We start from the raw sequence: 19,815 nt of genomic DNA, 5'->3' as shown, positions 1-19,815 counted from the left end.
ACACGTGTGAAACACATGTAATTAGAGAAAAAAGTCCTGTTACCCTTTATAGTTTAGGTAGATAAAGGTCTCAGTCACATTTGAGTAAAATAATCCTATTTCTATAAATGTCATAGGATCTTTTTTTTAAAAGATATTTTATTTTCACGGACCCCTTGCAATTACACCACGGACCACTAGGGGTCCGCGGACCCCCGGTTGAGAAACACTGCACTACACTACACTACAAAAAGGTAACGTTAAATATTTGCTCTGGGGCGGATGCAGTAATGTAAACAGCCACACGGCCAATCACATGACACACGCGCATGCCCATCATTCGACACGCCGAAGGTCTAATAGGCCCGTATCGGTTACGCACACAGACGCCCCTGCCTGCAGCTCCTTCTCCCTGCAGCCAGGGTGTGCTGCAGCCCCCTCAGCAGCCCCCTTCCCGCGCCCCCGCCTATAGAATTAATCCACCATCCTTTCTGTTTTGTGACGTGCTACGTAACATCCGGTTGTAAATTCTGCCACGGAGGACAACAAAAAAGGTTAACTGTGGACGGCAGTGCCGTCTGCCGTTGTCAGCATGACTTTCCGGTGTCACCTGTCATGGTTTCGTGTTTTGTGTCCAAACCTCACCTGCTCCTCGTTACCTGATTGGCTTACCATGCTGTTGCTGCCTCGCTCACCTGTTCCTCATCTCCCTGATTGGCTCCCCATGTATACAGCCCCGGCTCATTGTCAGGTTATAAGTGAAACGTGTTACCTGTTCAGCTCACGTTGGCCTGGTGCGTCACGCCTTTTGTACCCATCGCTTCTGTCTGTAGGTACCTTGGCACATTGCAGCTTTGCTTTATCCCAGCCTGTCTCCGCGGTCTGCTTTTGGGTCCTGTTCCTGCTCTCCCCGTGACAGTTAGGACCCGACCCTAACACGGACCCAGCGGATGTGCTCCGCCTGCCGTATACCTGTGAGGATTTCGGTGTTTTGAAGGACACTTTCCTCGGAGAAGACCCAGTCTTCTTTAAGCTCCTCACTACCATCTGGAGGAGGGGCCCTGAGTATGCCCAGGAGCTGGCCCTTTCCCGGTGGAAACTCCGCGTCTAAATATTAGATTGGATTGAATATTTTAATTGGTTATATTAGGTTTTATTAAGTTAGATTGGAGGGCACGGTGGCGCCGCCCGCGGCCTGTCGGTCCATCAAGTCCATGTGAGAGCCAATCGCGTCGCTTAGCCCTGCCAAAAATTCTACCAAGACTGGACCAACCGGATGCTTCCCCACTACCGAGATTTTTGAAAACTAATCATATTTGATTGCGCCTTCCACGATTTGACCAATCACAATCGGTAGCACGAGCGGCGCCGGGGGTCGTGACATTTTCGGGACATCTTTTTGCTGTATTTTGGGTAAGCTGATTGTTGTAATATTGTAACCGGTTATTTTCTTGCCCGGTGCGGGATTCGATACGGGGTGTACTGCACCACAAGGCGACATCACTAACCGCTCGGCTAAAGGGTCAGACCCGTTAGCTAGGGGCTAACGTGTCTTATTAGTAGTTTACAATATTTATATCAGCTTCAGTTATTAATATGTGGTTTACCTACATTGGTAGCGAGCCAGCAGGCTAATTATGAAAATGTCATATGCGCTTAAACTAGTTGAATAATTTTCAAACAACTACTTTTTCTTTTAGGCTGCTGGTAAGTTATACGCGTTAGCCTACTTGCTTACATAGGAAATCGTGTACAGTTAAAAAAAAAGGCGTTTCTACTTCACTAGACAAATCGCCAAAGCCCATTTGTTTACTTCCTCGACGAATACATAGACCTGTTTTCCATCAGCCTCTATATCAGCGATGTAATGCTCGAACACGGTTGAGAGAGAGAGAGAGAGGGGGGGGGGCACGGCCCCCATTGGTCAGAGCACGCCCCGCCCCTTCCCCTGTCCCGAGTGGGTAAAAAAAAACGAAAAATGCCTGCACAGAAACAGATGGAAGCTGAAATGCATGCATTATTATTAGCCTATTATTATTATTAAGTCTTGTCCTTTGCCACTAAAGTTATGAGCCCAATGGGCTCATATTTGTGTAAAAGCAAGAGTGTGTAAGTGCAGCATGGCAAGTCCAAGTGATGTAGTTTATTTAGTTGTGTGTGTTCAGGATATGGAAATGTTGGCTTCATTGTGTACATTTTCCCGTCATGCAATCGAAATACTAAATGACATTTTGGTCTTTACACTTTACAACACTTAAACCATACCCACTGCATTAACACCCATGCGTGGGACATGTAGATTAGATGAATGATACCGTTTCATACCCTTTGGCTATACACAATCCACGGTATTGTTAAAAGGGCTATCATAATCTTCGAAAGTAGTTTTAAAATAGTAGTTTTGACAAGTGCCACCCTAATTAAACCGCGGGCCCCCCCAGTAAAAAAGTCCTGGCTACGCCCCTGGAGATGGAGATGGAAGGAGAGGGAGAGAGAGAGTTAGAAACTACCTCTCTTTCTCATGTTTATTTGATTTTTAAAAAAAAATATTTTTGAAATTCATGTTTATGTATGTCCTTGCATGGTTACAATTATGGATAGGATTTGAATTTAGCATACATAAATGAATACACGTATATTTAATTATAATGATATAAAGTTTATAATTTTAAATGCATATATATACACCTTATGAATCCTATGAGACTGAGGATGAATTTCTGAACAGGCTAGCCTTTGCTCATTCTTTTATTGAGGACAGTGACTCAACTTGTGTATATGTAATTGGAGATTTTAATGCTGACTTGTCAGATAACAATTCTGTATTTGCAAAATATCTGCTGCAGTTTTGTAATGATAGTAATTTAATACTGTCTGGCAAAGTATTCCTGCCTGATAAGAGTTTTACTTATGTAAGTGAAGCGTGGCATACTACTTCTCGGCTTGACCATTGTATGTGTACAGCAGACGCCCATGCCTCTCTGGATAGTATAGAGATGTGCTATGGGTTGGCCACCTCCGATCACATACCTGTTGCTATGTTACTAAATGTTGAGAATGTACCCCTGCTGGCTGTTACTGGTAATGCTGCTAATACAGGGAAGCTAGATTGGACAAATCTGACTGAGGAGGATATTGACAGATATTCTACCCCAATTGACAGATTGTTTAATAATATTGCACTGCCTAGGGATGCTTTAATGTGCCTAAATATGAATTGCGAAGACCTACATCATGCTGCTGACCTCTGTCATGTACGATAATATTGTGACGGCTCTTAATGCCTCCAGTGAGCCCTTCCATAAACACAGGAATAAGGTGCATAATGTCAAACCTGGGTGGACTGAGTTTGTGGCTGAACAACATGCTGCAGCTAGAGAAGCCTTTGCACTCTGGTCTGAGTCAGGAAGGCCTAGACAGGGGGCTTTGTTTGAGCATAAAAAAACTTACAAATACAAGATTTAAATATGCTCTTCGTTTTATTAAGCAAAATGAGAACACCATGAGAGCTGACTCGCTTGCCAGGAAGTTGCAAAGTAACAATCATAATGACTTCTGGGAAGAGGTCAAAGTCATGAATAATCATAAAACCCCTCTACCGTCTGATATTGAGGGTGTTTGTGGCCCAGACAAAATAGCTGAGGTATGGGGAGAGCATTATTGCAATCTGTTTAACTGTGTTAAAAGTAATGCAGTTGTAGTGGGTAATGCTGATCTCTCTCTCTCTGTTAATGCAGTAGTCAGGTCAGCTGATGTTTCGGATGCCATTATGATGCTACATAACAAGACTTGTGGTATGGACTGCATTACTGCAGAACACCTAAAGTATGCAAGCTTAGGCTCTGCCCAATGCTTGCCATGTGTTTCACTGGTCTTATGGTTCACGGGGTTCTTCCTGATTCTATGATGTCTGTACTGTTAGTCCCTGTCCTTAAAGACAAGGCTGGCAAACTAAATAGCATGGACAATTATAGACCTACTGCCCTTGCCAGTGTTCTGTCTGAAGTGCTGGAAAGAATTCTCCTAACTAGGTTGGGAATGTATGTTCTCACGACTGACAATCAGTTTTTATTTAAAAGAAAACACGGCACTGATTTATGCATTTATGCTCTAAAGGAGATAGTGGCCAAATATAGAAGCCAACATTCTACTGTATTTCTATGTTTTATTGATGCTTCCAAGGCATTTGACAGGGTTAACCATGAGGAATTATTCATGAAATTGCTGGCTAGAGGTGTTCCAGATTATATAGTCAGAATTCTTGTCTTCTGTTATGCTCATCAGACGTTTCAGGTTAAATGGGGCAATGATGTGTCTGCCCCATTCCATGTAGGCAATGGGGTTCGCCGAGGTGGAATTTTGTCTCCATTTTTGTTCAACGTGTATATGGACGACCTGTCGAGACAGCTGAATGGGTGTAACATGGGCTGTCTTGTGGGTGGCTCTGTCATCGATCACCTCATGCATGCTGATGAGTTAGTTTTAATTAGCCCATATAGTGCTGGACTTCAGCAGCTACTGAAGGTGTGCTCGCAGTATGGCGAAGAGCATGACATTAAATACAACGCCAAAAAAAGTAATGTCATGATTGTCAGAACTAGAGAGGACAGGAAATCAAATTTTCCTGTGTTTCAGTTATCAGATAGTCCTCTCGATACATGCAAGGAAATAAAATATCTTGGACATGTCCTCTCTGGTGGATGACAGAGATATATATATACCAGCAATGCTGTAAAATCTATGCCCAGGCTAATGAGCTGCTTCGGAAGTTCTCTGTGCTCTGTTGATGTCAAGTGTTCATTGTTTAGAGCTTATGTAACACCTGTGTATACAGCTCATCTCTGGTCTTCATACAGGAAGAGAAGTATGCAGAGGCTCGGAGGAGCTTACGATGATGCTATGAGGTTGTTGCTTCATGTCCCCAGATGGCATAGTGCCAGTCAGTTGTGTCCTCAGATGTACCTACATGTGATGTCCTTTTAAGACGGCTAGTGTATAATTTTATGTGTTCGAGAACAGCATCATAGAGGCTCTAACCAGCCCTACGAAGAGCTATCGGTTCACATCCAGACTTCAAAAGCACTGGCGAGACAGCCTGTATCTTTTATGAACTGACTGTGTTGTGAGTGCTTGTGGAGTGTAGGGGTGTCACATAGGTCTAAATGTTTTTTGTTTCTTTGCTTCTTATTTTAAAAAATTGTATTGTTGCTTGTATGCTATAGACGGGCTGTGTGTCCGAAATAAAGATTATTATTGTTTTCTCTTCTATCCATTTTGCCATATCTTTTTGAACCACTTCTTTGTAATTAATTTTAGAGCAGTCGCTCTTAATACTTTTAAGTTATTCACCTCTTTTATCCACAATTTCTCTTGTACAAAATCATAACCAAGTATACATGTCATTTCTTTATGTATGTCCTCCCAAAAAGCCTTTAGTTCTGGACCGGGCCAAAGAATATGACTGAGATGGGCATATGTTTCCCCACAACATGCCAACACTTAGAGGTTCCTGATGAATATCCAATCTGTGTTTAACCAGTGTTGTTAGTAGCACATCTGTATTCTCTCCAAAATTAATAGACTGTGGTTTTATATATGCATCTTAATATATTCTTTCACATGTTTAACAGAGAGCAGAATTTGCCTGCCTGCTGGTTGGATCCCCACCCTGCTGGAAGTTGGCCAGCGCTGGATGGCCCGGGCCCCGTTCCGGTGGTCACACCTTAATCAACCAGAGCTGGACCATGCAAAGATGGACAGAATATGGTGGCAGCCACCTTGGCCATCACTGACATCTAATGCCATGCCAGCATTGGAGCAATTCCTCGGGCACCCTCTGTTCCTCTGGATGCCCAGGAAGCTTTGGCATGTGCGGCTGCTTTTGTCCACATCCAGACTGTGGCAAGTCAGAGCTTACCTCTGCTGGACGACATCAGAGGGTCAGGCAGGTGGTTGGTGTCAGCAGCTCTTACGACTTGGCATCAGATTATTTTTCCTGTAAGAGCTGCAAAAGAGAGGTCATCCGCTGGAGCCACACCATCGTCTCCCAGCTAGACATTGGCCACCACATCCAGTTTCCATGTCTGCTGACGCACAAGCTGGGGTGTGCCATGCAGGTTGAGTGCCTGATGCGTCAGCGAGGCTTGGGGAAACAGCAGCAGCCAGCTTCAAAAGCAGCATGCAGAGAGATGGCTTGAGGGACAAATTCACTTCCTCACAGATTACAGAGGAGTTGCACATGCCATCTCCTCTGGGCTGATTTCTCCGGCCCCGCTGGGGGACTTGCCAACTATACCTGCAGTGCCAAAACATTGCTGGCTGATGCAGGTATACGCCCAGAATGTCTCAGCAGGCTGGATGAAATGAAGGCCTCCACCTCACTCTGGCCAGGTCATCAAGATGGACTCAACCAAGCAGATTGTGAGGAAGCTGGCGGGTCAGGCCTGGTCTACAGCTGCTTGAGCCATCAACATCGAGAAGGAGCATGGTCATATCTGTGCAAGTGAGGGCTGGGGCCTGATGAAGATGGCAGAGGGTCTTGTGAGGTGCTACAAGGATGCTGGGGTGCCACCCCCAGAGATCCTATATGTGGACCATGACTGCTGTGGGAACTCTCACCTACACAAGATCTTTGGGGCATGGTCGGGCATGAAGATCTGGTTGGACGTCTGGCACTTCATGAGCAGATTTGCTACGAGATGCACACCTGATTCGCACGCGCTCTACACCAGCTTTATGGCCCAAAACACCCGCTGCATGTTTGTGTGGGATGCAGGTGACCTGCAGCGACTCAGGGCAGCCAAGCACGCGGAGCTGGAAGCAAGCCACATGTGACCGACAGAAGCAGATGTGACGCACCACATGACCAAGGTAGAGATGTTGCTTCACTGCAGGAGGACTGTCCAAGGAAGGGGAATGGAAGTTGTGCTCAGGGAGCTGATTGAGGCATATGTTGGAGAGAGGGGCTGCAACACTCTTGGTGTGCCTCTGATCAACCCTGGAAGGCCCAGCAAAAACACACTCCCTGCCTCCAGGTTTCCAGCTGTACACGGACTGAGACACTGAAGAAAGGTGGTCATGTGCTTCCAGCATAACCGGTGTGCCAGAGGTTCGACTTCCCTGGAGAATTTTCATTTGCACATGAGCAGATGCATCCCGGGTTAAGAGTTCACACTGATAGGTTTCCATATGTTATAAATTAATATTTATTACATTTTTGCTGTGTTTGCATGCAAGGAATCGCCAACACAAATTTAATATTTTTTTCAGGAACCTTGGCGAGTGACACCTTTTTCCAAGCTCATCTGGTTGATGGTCTCGCCAGGTGGAATGAGGACCGGGCCATGGCAGCAGAGGGGATAGAAGGGCCACACTCATATAATGGCCTTCTTAGTCATGCTGCCAACCAGCTGTCAGAGGAGGTACTTGGGAGAACGCTGGAGTACACAACACCATGGAAATGCATTGGTATGCATGTAGTAATTTTTTTTAATTTACAGATTTTAGGCAATTTTGTTTTCCTGTCAGTCACTTATGATGCTTTCTTTCATCACTTGAGACGGAGGACGTCACTGTTACGGGGGGGGGGGTCTTGTTTGGAGCCATTTCACATGGACGAGCCAACCGTTTCCACCCTGGAAACAATATGGCCCCCACAACAGCGCACTCCAGCTCCTCCTTCATCCAATAGACCTCCAGCTGCTGCTCGCAATAACACCGCTCCATCTGCACCGTCTGCGACTGCATCACTGATAACACCAAACCGCTACCTGTTTTACTGTTGCCACTACGGTGTGGTACGTTTTTAAATGAATTGTTGAAGGTGCCAGTAATTGTGATTTATATTAACACATAAAACATCAACATTACATGTTCATCTCGCTTTACTTTTATTTGTTCTGATTTTGGCTCCCCAGCAAGATGGTGTAATGAATGTGCTCACAATTCATATGTAAAGATAAAACAGAAGTGCCCAAACTTGAACTGTATCACTGTAGGGCAAATATTATCGGTAGACTCCTAGCAGTACTGACTCTGTTGTTGATCCTTTGTAAACATCTTTACCAAAGTTTTATTTGCTTTAAGAACAAGTTTAGGGTCAACCTGTAAAAGCGAATGAAAGGACTGATTTTGAATATTCTGTTTTTTTTGGTAAAACACTTTTGGGTTGACGGCTGTCTCGCTGTAGAGGAACGGTACTATTCATTTGCTGACCTGCTGTTTATCTGGTGTCCTTCCCATAGCAACTGTTGCTAGCCGTCCCGTTGCTGAACACAGTGGGAGGCGTGCTGAATCTGATCCCAGCCTTGGTCCCCAGGTCCAACCCACCACTCACACGGTTCAGGCTTCCGGGGATGGGGCACTGCTCTGTACTCAAGGTCAGAGGTCAAAACATGTCCTATTTAGGAAATACTAAAAATGAAGGAACGCACGCAGCAACACAAAGGATGGTTATGTAAGGGCGGTTCCCCAAAGCTCCTGCATAGCAAGCTAGCCATGCACCCCTGAAGTCAGAGGAGTTTCATAGGTGTGCAAAATGAGGAAAAACAAGCAACGACCAGCGAAGAATGAACTTCCCATATAATCTAATGTGCTGGTGCGTCTGCAAAATGACACAATGTTAATCTTTACTGCTTCCCTCCTTTAAAGGATACAAAACCTTCCTTTTTTTAAAAAAAAGCTTCATACAGTATTTGTAAGGTGCATATTCTGTGTGACATCACAGGGCTCAGTGTTGCCAGACACACAGTAGTGTTTGTAGTTTGATTTGCTACATGAACAAACTCCCAGTAAATGTGCCTTGTGTGGGGTAAGAAAAGCCCGTCATCTGTAACGGTGTTGGCACATCCTTCCATTTAACGTCAACTGTTAAAATAGTGTATCCTTATGTGGAAACAAAGCACATCGGTGTTGCATGCTCTCTCTCTGCTTTAATTTGTTCTGATTTAGCTCCCCAGCAGGACCCACCCAGCTCGGCAGATGAAGCCTTTAACATCATCAGGCTGCACCAGGCGTGATGTCGGATTACACTTGTCACAATGTAATTTAACTTCTGTCTTTCAAGTTGCATCTGTAGTAGCGTCAAATGATATTTAAAATACGTTTCTGATTTCATCACTCTAGCTCGTTTAATGTAGGACTCGGTTGGACCTGACAATATTGAGGGCTTCCAAGAAGTCCAGGACTTGACAGACTTTGTATTCAAGTTAAAAGACCGCAGTCTTGCCCTGTCAAGAGAGGAGGCTGCACAAATCACTGCCCTATGGGGGCGGTTGTCCGAATATGACAAACGGAGCACAATATACCCTCCACGCTACCAAGATGCACTCCCTAAGGCGGGGGTGTCAAAGTCCTGGCCTCGAGGGCCGCAGTGTCTGCAGGTATTTGTTGCAACCATGCACTGCACCACCTGATTAAACCAGTTCCTTTCCCTCCTTGATCCAGGAGGTGAGCTAATTGGTGTAGTGCACGGTTGCAACAAATACCTGCAGACACTGCGGCCCTCAAGGCCTGGAGTTTGACACCCCTGCCCTAAGGGGAGAGTCAGGGCCACAAAAACAACCACTGTGCCTGGTGTGGAGAGTACGTAACGGTACTTGTTTTGTTGAGCCAGCATGGCGGTGTTGCACGCTATTGTATAATTTGCTCTACTTGAACACCAATGCTGCTCAGCACCTTCGCAGGAGGGAGAAGCCCAGCGCAGCGGCCTGACCGCAATCGTGTTTGTCGAACTCTGCGAGGAGTACAGTGGACCCAGTCGCATAGATGGAGTCGGGCACGAGCGTTGGAGCCTCGTCACCAGAGCATACCTAATTTTAAACAATGCCACGGTGATGGAGAAGACCACTATTCAGTTCCTGGTGATGAACAGTGCAACCATTGCTAGTTGGTGAGTTAATAAACACTTGACCTACTGAGATAACATTGTCTATGTAGATGTACTGTCATATTGCAGCATGGTATACAAAAATACATTATTTTTAGCTACTGCAGACGCGAAAGAATGCAGGGGAAGAGTGTGCTGGAGCAAGGCATCTCTACTCCAAACACCCCCATGGTGAGCCCAGAGAGCCTGCCTACTGCAGTTAAGAGGAAAGGCCAACCCTGTGTGCCTAGCGGCAGTGTGGCCAATCCCCATGTCTTTGTTCTGCTCCCTAACCCTGCAGGGACGGCCCAACTGAAACGGAGACGGAACCTGCCAGTGGCTCCATCTGCTGGTCTTAGCTTACCTGTCCTGATGGCTCTTGTGCCACCTCTCCAGGCAACCAAACCAGCTCCTCGACCTCTCCTGCCTGCCTCCCAATCTCTGGCTCCTGTGGCTCTTCCCAGTCCTGCAGGACCACCTGCAGATGTGTCCTATACCACCCAGCACCATCACAAGAGGAGGAGCAGAGTGGATTAAAAAAAAAAGAGGAAATGCACAAAGAAGAGTGACACCATCACCTGCAAGCAGTGCCAGAGGGAGCGGGACCCTCCTACCCACCAGCAGTACTTGGGTAATTGGTTACTGCCAGGCCACAGCCACCACGACTCTGGCTGAGTGGGGGGCTGCACTTGAAGCCCGGGGATATGGCAAAAAGAGGCTCCACCCGGATTATACACACATTATATTGGGTTCTTGTATAAATTACTCTAGTAATAATAGATTAGATGGATATCTGATTTATTGTTTACATGTATATATGTTTATTTGATCACAGTGAACACCTGCTGATTGCACTGATATTATTGCACCATTTTTTTGTCTTTATAATTAATATGACTCCAGTGTTAATTTTACTACTTCATATATATATATATATATATATATATATGAAGGCCACAGGGGAAAAACGATCAGTCACAATTTTGTCTTGTAAGAGTTGTTTCCCTTAACCTGCTCCCCAAGCACTATAGTTTCTCCCCACAAATTATTAACACCTAAAACAATCAAAGTCCGGAGTTGGACACCCTTCTTAAAAACGCGTATAATGAAAGAACGATAAGTGTCCAACGTGTACAAAGGAAAAACAATGTGTCGCTGGCGAGGTCCTGGTCAGATCACATGACCTAGATAAAAAAAAAAGGTGTAAAATCAAACCATAATTTCTATGTGAAGTCCATGAGATCGTTTTGAATCGTTAAAATTGATTTTCTCAAAAAGAAAAAGGTGACTGTGATCGTTTTCCCCTTGTGGCCTTCATATATATATATATATATATATATATATATACAACATATGCAATTCTCTAACAACAAAAGATGTCCTATTCTTTCACACATCACAATCAGGAAATGTAAGTTATACAACATTTTAATTGCTAAATGGAAGCTATTGCTTGATCGTAATAGTAAATGATATGAAAACAATATACTTGGACAGAAGCGATGGGTACAAAAGGCGTGAAGCACCAGGCCAACATGAGCTGAACAAGTGACACGTTTCACTTGACAATGAGCTGGGGCAACCGGGGGGAATATAGACATGGGGAGCCACTGAGGGAAATGGGGAACAGGTGAGCAGGACAGGAACAGAGGGCAAGCCAAGCAGGGCAGGACTAGACATGGTAAGCCAATCGGGTAATGAGGAACAGGTGAGCCTTGGACACAAAACCATTGCGGACCCCCAACCCCCCCACCCCGAAGGACAGATTCCAGAAGTCTGAGAAGAATGGACCAGGAGCACCAAGCAGGGTGGGTAGAGGGGGTCCAGGGGAGGGCTTCTGGACCAAGAGGTCTGAGTAGATGAATGGGGACAGAGATCTCAGGCGGATGACCTGAGGGCTGGACTGATGGATGCCCCCGATCTGGAGAGCAACCAGGACTGAAGGGCGGCGCTGCTCTGGCAGATGGGCAGGTGGATGACCAGGAGGCCGGCGATGTAGACAGGACAGCCACTCGGGAGGCCGGCGATTTAGACGGGACCGATCGGGGCATCAGAGGCTGAGCCAACTGGAGACCCTTGAAGCTGAACTCCAGCTGAGCCACTGCAGGCACGGGACTGCTGGAACCAAGCAATCTCAAAAGCCCAAAGGTGGGTGACGGATCCAGATCAGACCAATCATTGGCAAAGGTGGGAACAGATTGGGCGTCAGCAGGGACAGGCCGACCACTCTGGAACCGGAAGGGTCTCCATAGTGTGGTGCTGGGCAGCCGAGACGCTGGGTAGCTGATCCTTTGGGGAGACATGGGAGGCCAAAATGACAGGTTTTGGAGGAAAGGTTCAGGAAAAGGGTTGACGCTTCTGGTTCCTGTGATGACTCACCTCAGCCATTATCCTTTGATCCAGAGCTGGAGGCCTACCAGGAACCACCTACATCACCAGAAGATCCCCAGACGCCAGCATCCGGAATGGACACCGTTCCAGACACCCCCTATACCTGCTAAGGTGCCTACGCCAGGCATCACTTTGCCCAGACCAGGACCCATACAGGCCCCACCCAGAAACACAGTGACTGACTTACCCACAGGTCGTACTTGCCCCAGAAGAGACAGACGACCTCCGGATAGACTGACGCTGTAGCCTAGAGACTAACCCACAGCATTGGGGCATAATAATCCCCAGGGTTAAGTCCGGGAAATGAGGTAGTCTACCCTCTTTCCCTAGTTCAGGCAAAACTTCTATATTGTCAAAACACGTTTTTGTAATTACCAGCATGTTAATTTGTTAAAAATAATAATAAAGGGAAGAATACCAAACAATAGACTGTGACATGGTAATAGAGTTAATTTGAAACCGAGACTTTAAAGAACGTACATACAGAGTGAAAGGTTTTACTTTGGTTAAGGGAACATCAAAAGTAAAGGGGGAGGGATGCGTTATGTATTGGCCATCTCAGTTTGTTCCTTCTAAGATACCGCCACCCTTCCCTTGTGTGTTATGGTTATGCTGATTCTGGGGTTCTGACAAGCACACATGAAATACTCCTCCATCTCATGCCTCTTCATTAGAAGTTATACTCAAGTAAAAGTAGGAGTATACAACAGTATGGAAATATGATTTATGATCCACATATTTGATTTGGCAAAGGTTTTTACACAGGATGCCCTTTCTGGCACAACCCCCTCCCCATTTATCCGGGCTTGGGACCGGCACTAAGAATGCACTGGCTTCTGCATCCTCAGTGGCTGGGTTAGAGAGGGAATTATAACCTGTTTAACATCCTATCACCAATTCTAAGCAGCTTGTAATACATAACCTAAATTACTGTCAAGGATGCTTTTTCATCAATTATTTAAATAAAAATATTCATTTACTTCCTAATCAATTGAATAGTGTGCGTTTATGTAAATAACCACTGTAGATAGTAGATGACATAACAGTAAAAACATAAAATTTTGAATTTGGGATGATTTACACTGACTTGGGGATGGTTCAAATTATTTTTTTTGGGACGGTGGTGGAGAAAGTAATTCTGGAGCCCTGTCATCTCTGTCACACTCATCCCCTCTGCTCTCTCCTCCTGTCTTCTCCTCTCTCCTGTCCTGGTCATAAAAAGGATGCAATCGGCATATGCCAACTGAAGTCTAACCAAATCTCTCCTTTTCTGATGTGACGGTTAATTCCATCCATCCATTATCCAAACCGCTTATCCTGCTTGCTTTGGTATCATCTGATATGGGTTGGCGTGTTCAAATAATTGGATAAAATAGATGACTAATTTATGTTTGTGGATTAATCATACCATTAAAGCAGCATCCGGTGGCTTGCCAGCATCGTCTTTTTTGGCAACAGTCACAAATACGAACTAAGCCCCCCCCCCTTTTCCTCAAAGAACATTGATTTACAAGCTGCTTAAAAAGACTATTGCAGAAGAAGAGGAGCTATGTTCACAGTAAAGTAAAATTTCTATTCTCGTATGGGTGCGATACCTACATTTCCTGGCAGGCCTTTTGTGGTTTGCAAGCAAAATGCGTTACGGAAACGAGGCGAAAACAACTCTTCTAGGGAAGTGGTCTGAATGGCGATTATGCCATCCTACCAAAGCCCTCACACTACGCAACGACGTTGTGACCACAGTTGTACTACTTTAAAAATTGAAGGTAAAATGGTAAAATTAAAGCTGCAATATGTAAAAGTTCTCTGTTACTATGTTATTTTATCACTGGACCATGAAGTCAGGTTACATAATACCAGCTGACGTCTTTACCACAGCTGTAGGTGCTTTCCTGTCTCTTTATACTGCTGCCGAAACTTCTCGGTCGAGATGTACGGTTGCAGCTGCAAACAACTCCAGCAAGACAAAACTAACTGAAGTCCAGAAAGAGCCAACTGGTTGTCACAAGAGCATTGCAGTAATGCTCTTGTTGCAGTAGCTACAAAGGATTTCACAACTTTCTCAATATCATGTGGTGAAAGGACGGGTGTCAGGGTGTCTCCCCGCCTGCCGCCCAATGACTGCTGGGATAGGCTCCAGCATCCCCGTGACCCTGAGAGCAGGATAAGTGGTTTGGATAGTGGATGGATGGATGGAAACCATTAATGCACTATTCCATGCCATAGTGGCTAAACGGTCATCAGTGCTCATTATTCCATATGGGCTGACAGTCACACAACACGGCAACGCTACTGGACGCCAGCTACAGGCCAACATTCAATGCAGCAACAGATGTACATCACTTAGCATTTTATTGTTGTTTATTACTACAGTGTAATCAGGGGATTCTGTCCCTGATGGCAGACACATTTGGGCCTGATCTGGGTACCTTTGGTACTTACGGCACTGGCAACTGTTGTGTGGGCCAGACGTGGCTCAAATTTCATAAGCCGGGCTGACTTGGGATACGGCAAGTGTGTGGGCCAGACGTGGCCCAAATGTAATGAAGTGGGCTTGACTTGGGTTTGAGCACATACTATGTGGCCCAAATTGGACCCAGAGGTGGACCTGTGGCTGAGTTGAGGCCGCCACACTCACCCTGAGTCAATGCCGTCATTCAAGGCTAAATGTGGGCCGTAAGATAACTGCAGATGTGGGCCATAGTTGGGCCAAAGATTCTTCGCTATGTGGGGTACTTTGTCCATCTGGTGACTTCTATCTTCACAGCCTCGCCCCTTCCTCTTGTTGTTCTCTCTCTCGTATCCGTTAACATTGTGGCACTCATGTCCTGACTCATCTGCTGCTATAGCAACAGATAGCTCTTCCTCCTCTACTCTTGCCTGTGCCTCATTGCCTACATCTTTTTTTTTTCTTTTTGAAAAAGCTTTATAGCCATAATAGTCACGTGTTGCCTTAGTGAATTAGCTAGCTAGCTACCACCAGATGCCAGCAATGATGAGCCCTGTAACCGGTGCTCGCTCTCTCATGCTCAAACCAAATGCCTGCATGCAAAGTAGCGTGAAACAGATCTTCTGCTTTAATGACACACAATTCCGCTTCCACATCTCTTTGTGCGTAATCTTAAGAATTGATAGTGTTCTTGAAAATCAATTCAATAATGTGAAAGACAGTAAGTGTATTGTGTTTGGGCAGGGGTTTGAATGTTTCTCCAGGACACAGGAGGCATCTCGAGCTTCTCTAACACGGCCATGCTGAGGAGCCCATCAACGCAAACCCAACTTCAGCATGGAGTGGTTCAGTGACTGTGGAAGGGGATGTGTGTCAGGGGAGGTTCTGTAGGAGTTGGAGCGGCTCAGAATTCAGCTGCCCGTATCATTACCAGAACTCCTTCCATCGATCATATCACTCCTGCTCTTCAGCAACTCCATTGGCTCCCTGTTAAATATCGTATTGACTTCAAGATCCTGCTCCTCACCTTTTAAGGCCCTTGTTAAGCTAACTCCTTCATATCCACACGCCCCTGCACTCTGATCCTCTTCTGCTCTCCAACTCACCACACCGCTGGCCCGCTTGACTACCATGGGGTCTAGAGCCTTCAGTCATTCTGCCCCCCCCCCGCCGCCCCCCATGGAACTCTCTCCCACAAGACATTCACAACATTGACTCTTTCAACCTTATAATCCCATCTCAAAATGCACCTTTTCAAACTGGCGTATTCAGCCTGTTCCACGCTTCACTGAGTTCTGTGCAGATGATTTTATACTTATCTGTTGTATTAACTTTTTGTCTATCAGACAGCATAAAATCAAAACACAGCAGGGTACAGTGCTGCTTCTCTTTTTTTAAACTGTGTTCTGTAAGGTGTCCTTGAGTGCTCTGAAAGGCGCCCACAAATAAAATGTATTATGATGATGATTATTATCAGTCCAGATACACTCCGACTCTGCCAGAGCCAGAGGAAGAGATGTGTATATCCGTCATAGTATTATACTATGACGGATATATTATACTTTGACAGGCAGTGTAACCAACACCATCACTGTGGCAGTGCAAACTCCTGGACTTTCCATTCCCTCCAAGAGGACGGCAGCACCTCGTCACCCAGTCTATGCTACTAAGATAACATCCGGAGGGACGGTGGATACCCAGCATGTCTGTCTGTGCCATCAGCTGTCTATTCATACAAAGCCTCGAGGTTTTTCAAACATCCTCCTCTAACTGACTAGCAGTCAATTACAGGAGTACCTTTTAGGGCCAATCTCTACTGCCTCCTACTGGCTGATTTCAAGTTCCCCTCAGAAATGCTGGTTTCCTGGTGGAGGTGCTGTAGTGTCAGGACCCAGCTGTAAAGAAACCTGGCTGCCGTTGTTCTGTGAAGAAAACCAATGGCGTTCTTAAAATGTCCCTTAAAAAAAACCCCGGTGGACTTCATTTTTTAAGAATGCAGCGCTTCAGATCCGCAATTCTCTGGATGCGAAACATTAACATGAAGATTGAGCATGATGTCAATCAGTTCAGGATTCTTAAAGTATTGAGAGTGAATATTTTCTGTTTTGTTCTGAATTGGATGAACGGTGCTTCATTAAATGCCACATAAAAAGATCCGTGACGCAGTAAGTCTGAACATGCTTCTTGTGGAGACAATAGCACGCGTCATAACAGAAAGGTTCATCAGAGTGCTTTGCCACGTGATGGACAAAGTGGCTTCTTGGGGCGTCCGGGTGGCGTAGCGGTCTATTCCGTTGCCTACCAACACGGGGTGAGGGGTTCGAATCCCCGTGTTGCCTCCGGCTTGGTCGGGCGTCTCTACAGACACAATTGGCCATGCCTGTGGGTGGAAAGCCGGATGTGGGTGCTTGTTGTGGTCGCTGCACTAGCGCCTCCTCTGGTCAGTCAGGACACCTTTTCGAGGGGGAACAGTGTGATCCTCCCACGTGCTACGTCCCCCTGGCGAAACTCCTCACTGTCAGGTGAAAAGAAGCTGGCAACTCCACGTTTCGGAGGAGGCATGTGGTAGTCTGCAGCCCTCCCCGGATCGGCAGAGGGGGTGGAGCAGCGACCGAGATGGCCCGGAAGGGGGGGGGGGGGTAATTGGCTAAGCATAATTGGGGAGAAAAAGGGGGACCCCCCCCAAAAAAGACAGTGGCTTCTGAAGGTTTAGGACGCTGTCTTATCAAAGACTTGTGAGCATGAGTAATTTACTCATCCTTCCAAAACCTTGAAAAAGTGATGCAGCTGAATGATACTTTCAAGGATATGAGACTTTGGACAGGACCGAGCAGAACCAAACCTGCAGAACCAAAGCTAACCTATCGCTACGGTCACCCCATTATGACAGCACTGGCTAACTACATTTAATGTTCTCTTTAATAAAATATTCATATTTATAAATAACCGCTGTCGTATTTTATTTGCTAGGATGGGCATTGCTGGATACACAGTGAAAGTTCCTCTTTTTGGATTTTTACTCCTTTTTCTTCCAATTGTACCCGGCCAAATTATTCCACTCTTCTGAACCATCCCGGTCGCTGCTCCAACCCACTCTGCCAATCCGGGGAGGGCTGCAGACTACCACATGCCTCCTCTGATACATGTGGAGTCGCCAGCTGCTTCTTTTCACCTGACAGTGAGGAGTTTCACCAGGGGGACGTAGCTCAACAAACAAAACCTGTCAAAGGGCAGACGAGTTCCTCTGTGAACCAACGGCCATCCATACCTGGAGAGGGGATGGGGACCACCAGGTACTCCCCCTACTGAAACGCAATGGTGACTCAATGAGGCATCAGCTGTGCTCCTACGACCTCCATAGGTTATGGAACGGAGGATGATGAGCTTTACAGGGAAAACACGTTGACCAAGTGCATCACCTGTGGCGGTGCAGCGAGTCTACTGCAGAATTTTAAAATGGTTTTCTCCAAGTTATTAGATTTCACTGTGAAGATCTCACGTGCCCACACAAGCAAGGTACAACAAGGAACGCACACTCTTTCTAGTCCAGCTGATTATAATCACAGCTTCATCTTACCACACAAGAGAAAATATCTACATTTATAGAGACTCATAAAACACCGCACAAATTCAAGGAATGTTTTTTTTTTGTGAAAAAGTTGTACATGACAGCATTTATTTAGGATTATAATATTCAAAAGAGGTATTCAAAAGCATTTAAGACAGAGGGGTGTGACCTACGTTACGGTGGAATATTGCTTTACCTACACATGTTTCTCTTGAATATGTTACAAGAATTAAAACTGTTAATTTACCCAGACATGATACAAGGCTTCTTTTAGGTCTATCCACATCAACCTGAGATATTTTCATAAGGTTTGCATAACTTCAGATGTATATTAAAATGCTGAAGGCTTGTCAAACAGTGGTTAAAACAAGTCTGTCGTTTCATATGCAAGATAACTAGAACATTTATTTACAACAAAATTGCTTTCGCCGAGCATCCCGGCAAAGACATTTTAAAAGTGTGAAAGTAGTGATTGTCATTGGATTTTTTTTCTCCTATGCAACCAAACAGAAGTGGTCGGTTCTTACATAATTCATACACCCGGCGCACTTAGGAACCACTCTGATATTCATTGTTTTGAATAATAGTCATTAAAAAAGTTTAAGTCGGCGACTCTTTGAATACTTTGTATCCTTTTTTACTTTTATCACTTCATGAATAACGACACATTACAACTCCTAAAAAAATCATGAGCACTGCTTTTAAAAATGGCTTAAGTAAACAACACATACATGAAAAATATTAATTATATTCACAATATTTGAATGTTATACCTGTTGGAATATACTTAAATAAATCAGTCTTGTGGTCGGCTGAACAGAGACAGACTCACTACTTCCACCTTTTGGTCACTAGATTTCATTATTGCTGTGCATTTCATTTCCTGTCACACATTTTAAACAATTTGGGGAAAGATGACATCAGAATCTGATATATCATAAATAGGTATTTTCCTATGGCAGTGAAATAAGTGACAGGTTGAAGGATTACATCAATCTCTGATGGTGGGCATCTTTTTGAAGATCATGATATAATTCATTCATTTTTAAACAAAGTAACGTGATGAAGAAACACCATTTAAACATCAACACTTCCCTGGAGACCAGCAGGCTGGAGATCAACAGGCTGGAGACCAACAGGTTGGAGTTTGGGCAGCAGGGAGCAGTGAGTTTAAATTGAGACAACAGAGTGGTTTGGTTGTCTCTTCTGTAACTCTCATATGGAAGCTCAGCATCAGCACTCTTGTCACGTCATAGTCAGCCCATCGGTCATGTCATGTCATAGTCAGTCATGTCATAGTCATGTCATAGTCATGTCATGGTCAGTCATGTCACGTCATGTTCAGTTCATGTCATATCATGTCATGTCATGTCATGTCAGTCTGTCGAATGAAGCTGATGAGATGCTTTCAGTGATTTAAATCAAATTTCCTTTTCAGAATAACAAAGATTGATTCGTTATGATTGGCAAAGCTGGTTTACAGCAAGAAAAAAAAAAAGCGACTTGAGACTTATTTATCTCAGTGGTCTGCAGGTTTTCATCACAACCAATCACTCGACAAGC

This window comes from Lampris incognitus, chromosome 9, assembly GCF_029633865.1.
Source record: "Lampris incognitus isolate fLamInc1 chromosome 9, fLamInc1.hap2, whole genome shotgun sequence".
Classification (NCBI taxonomy): domain Eukaryota; kingdom Metazoa; phylum Chordata; class Actinopteri; order Lampriformes; family Lampridae; genus Lampris; species Lampris incognitus.
The sequence above is the reverse complement of the archived record's forward strand: the minus strand, read 5'-3'. Positions refer to the sequence as shown.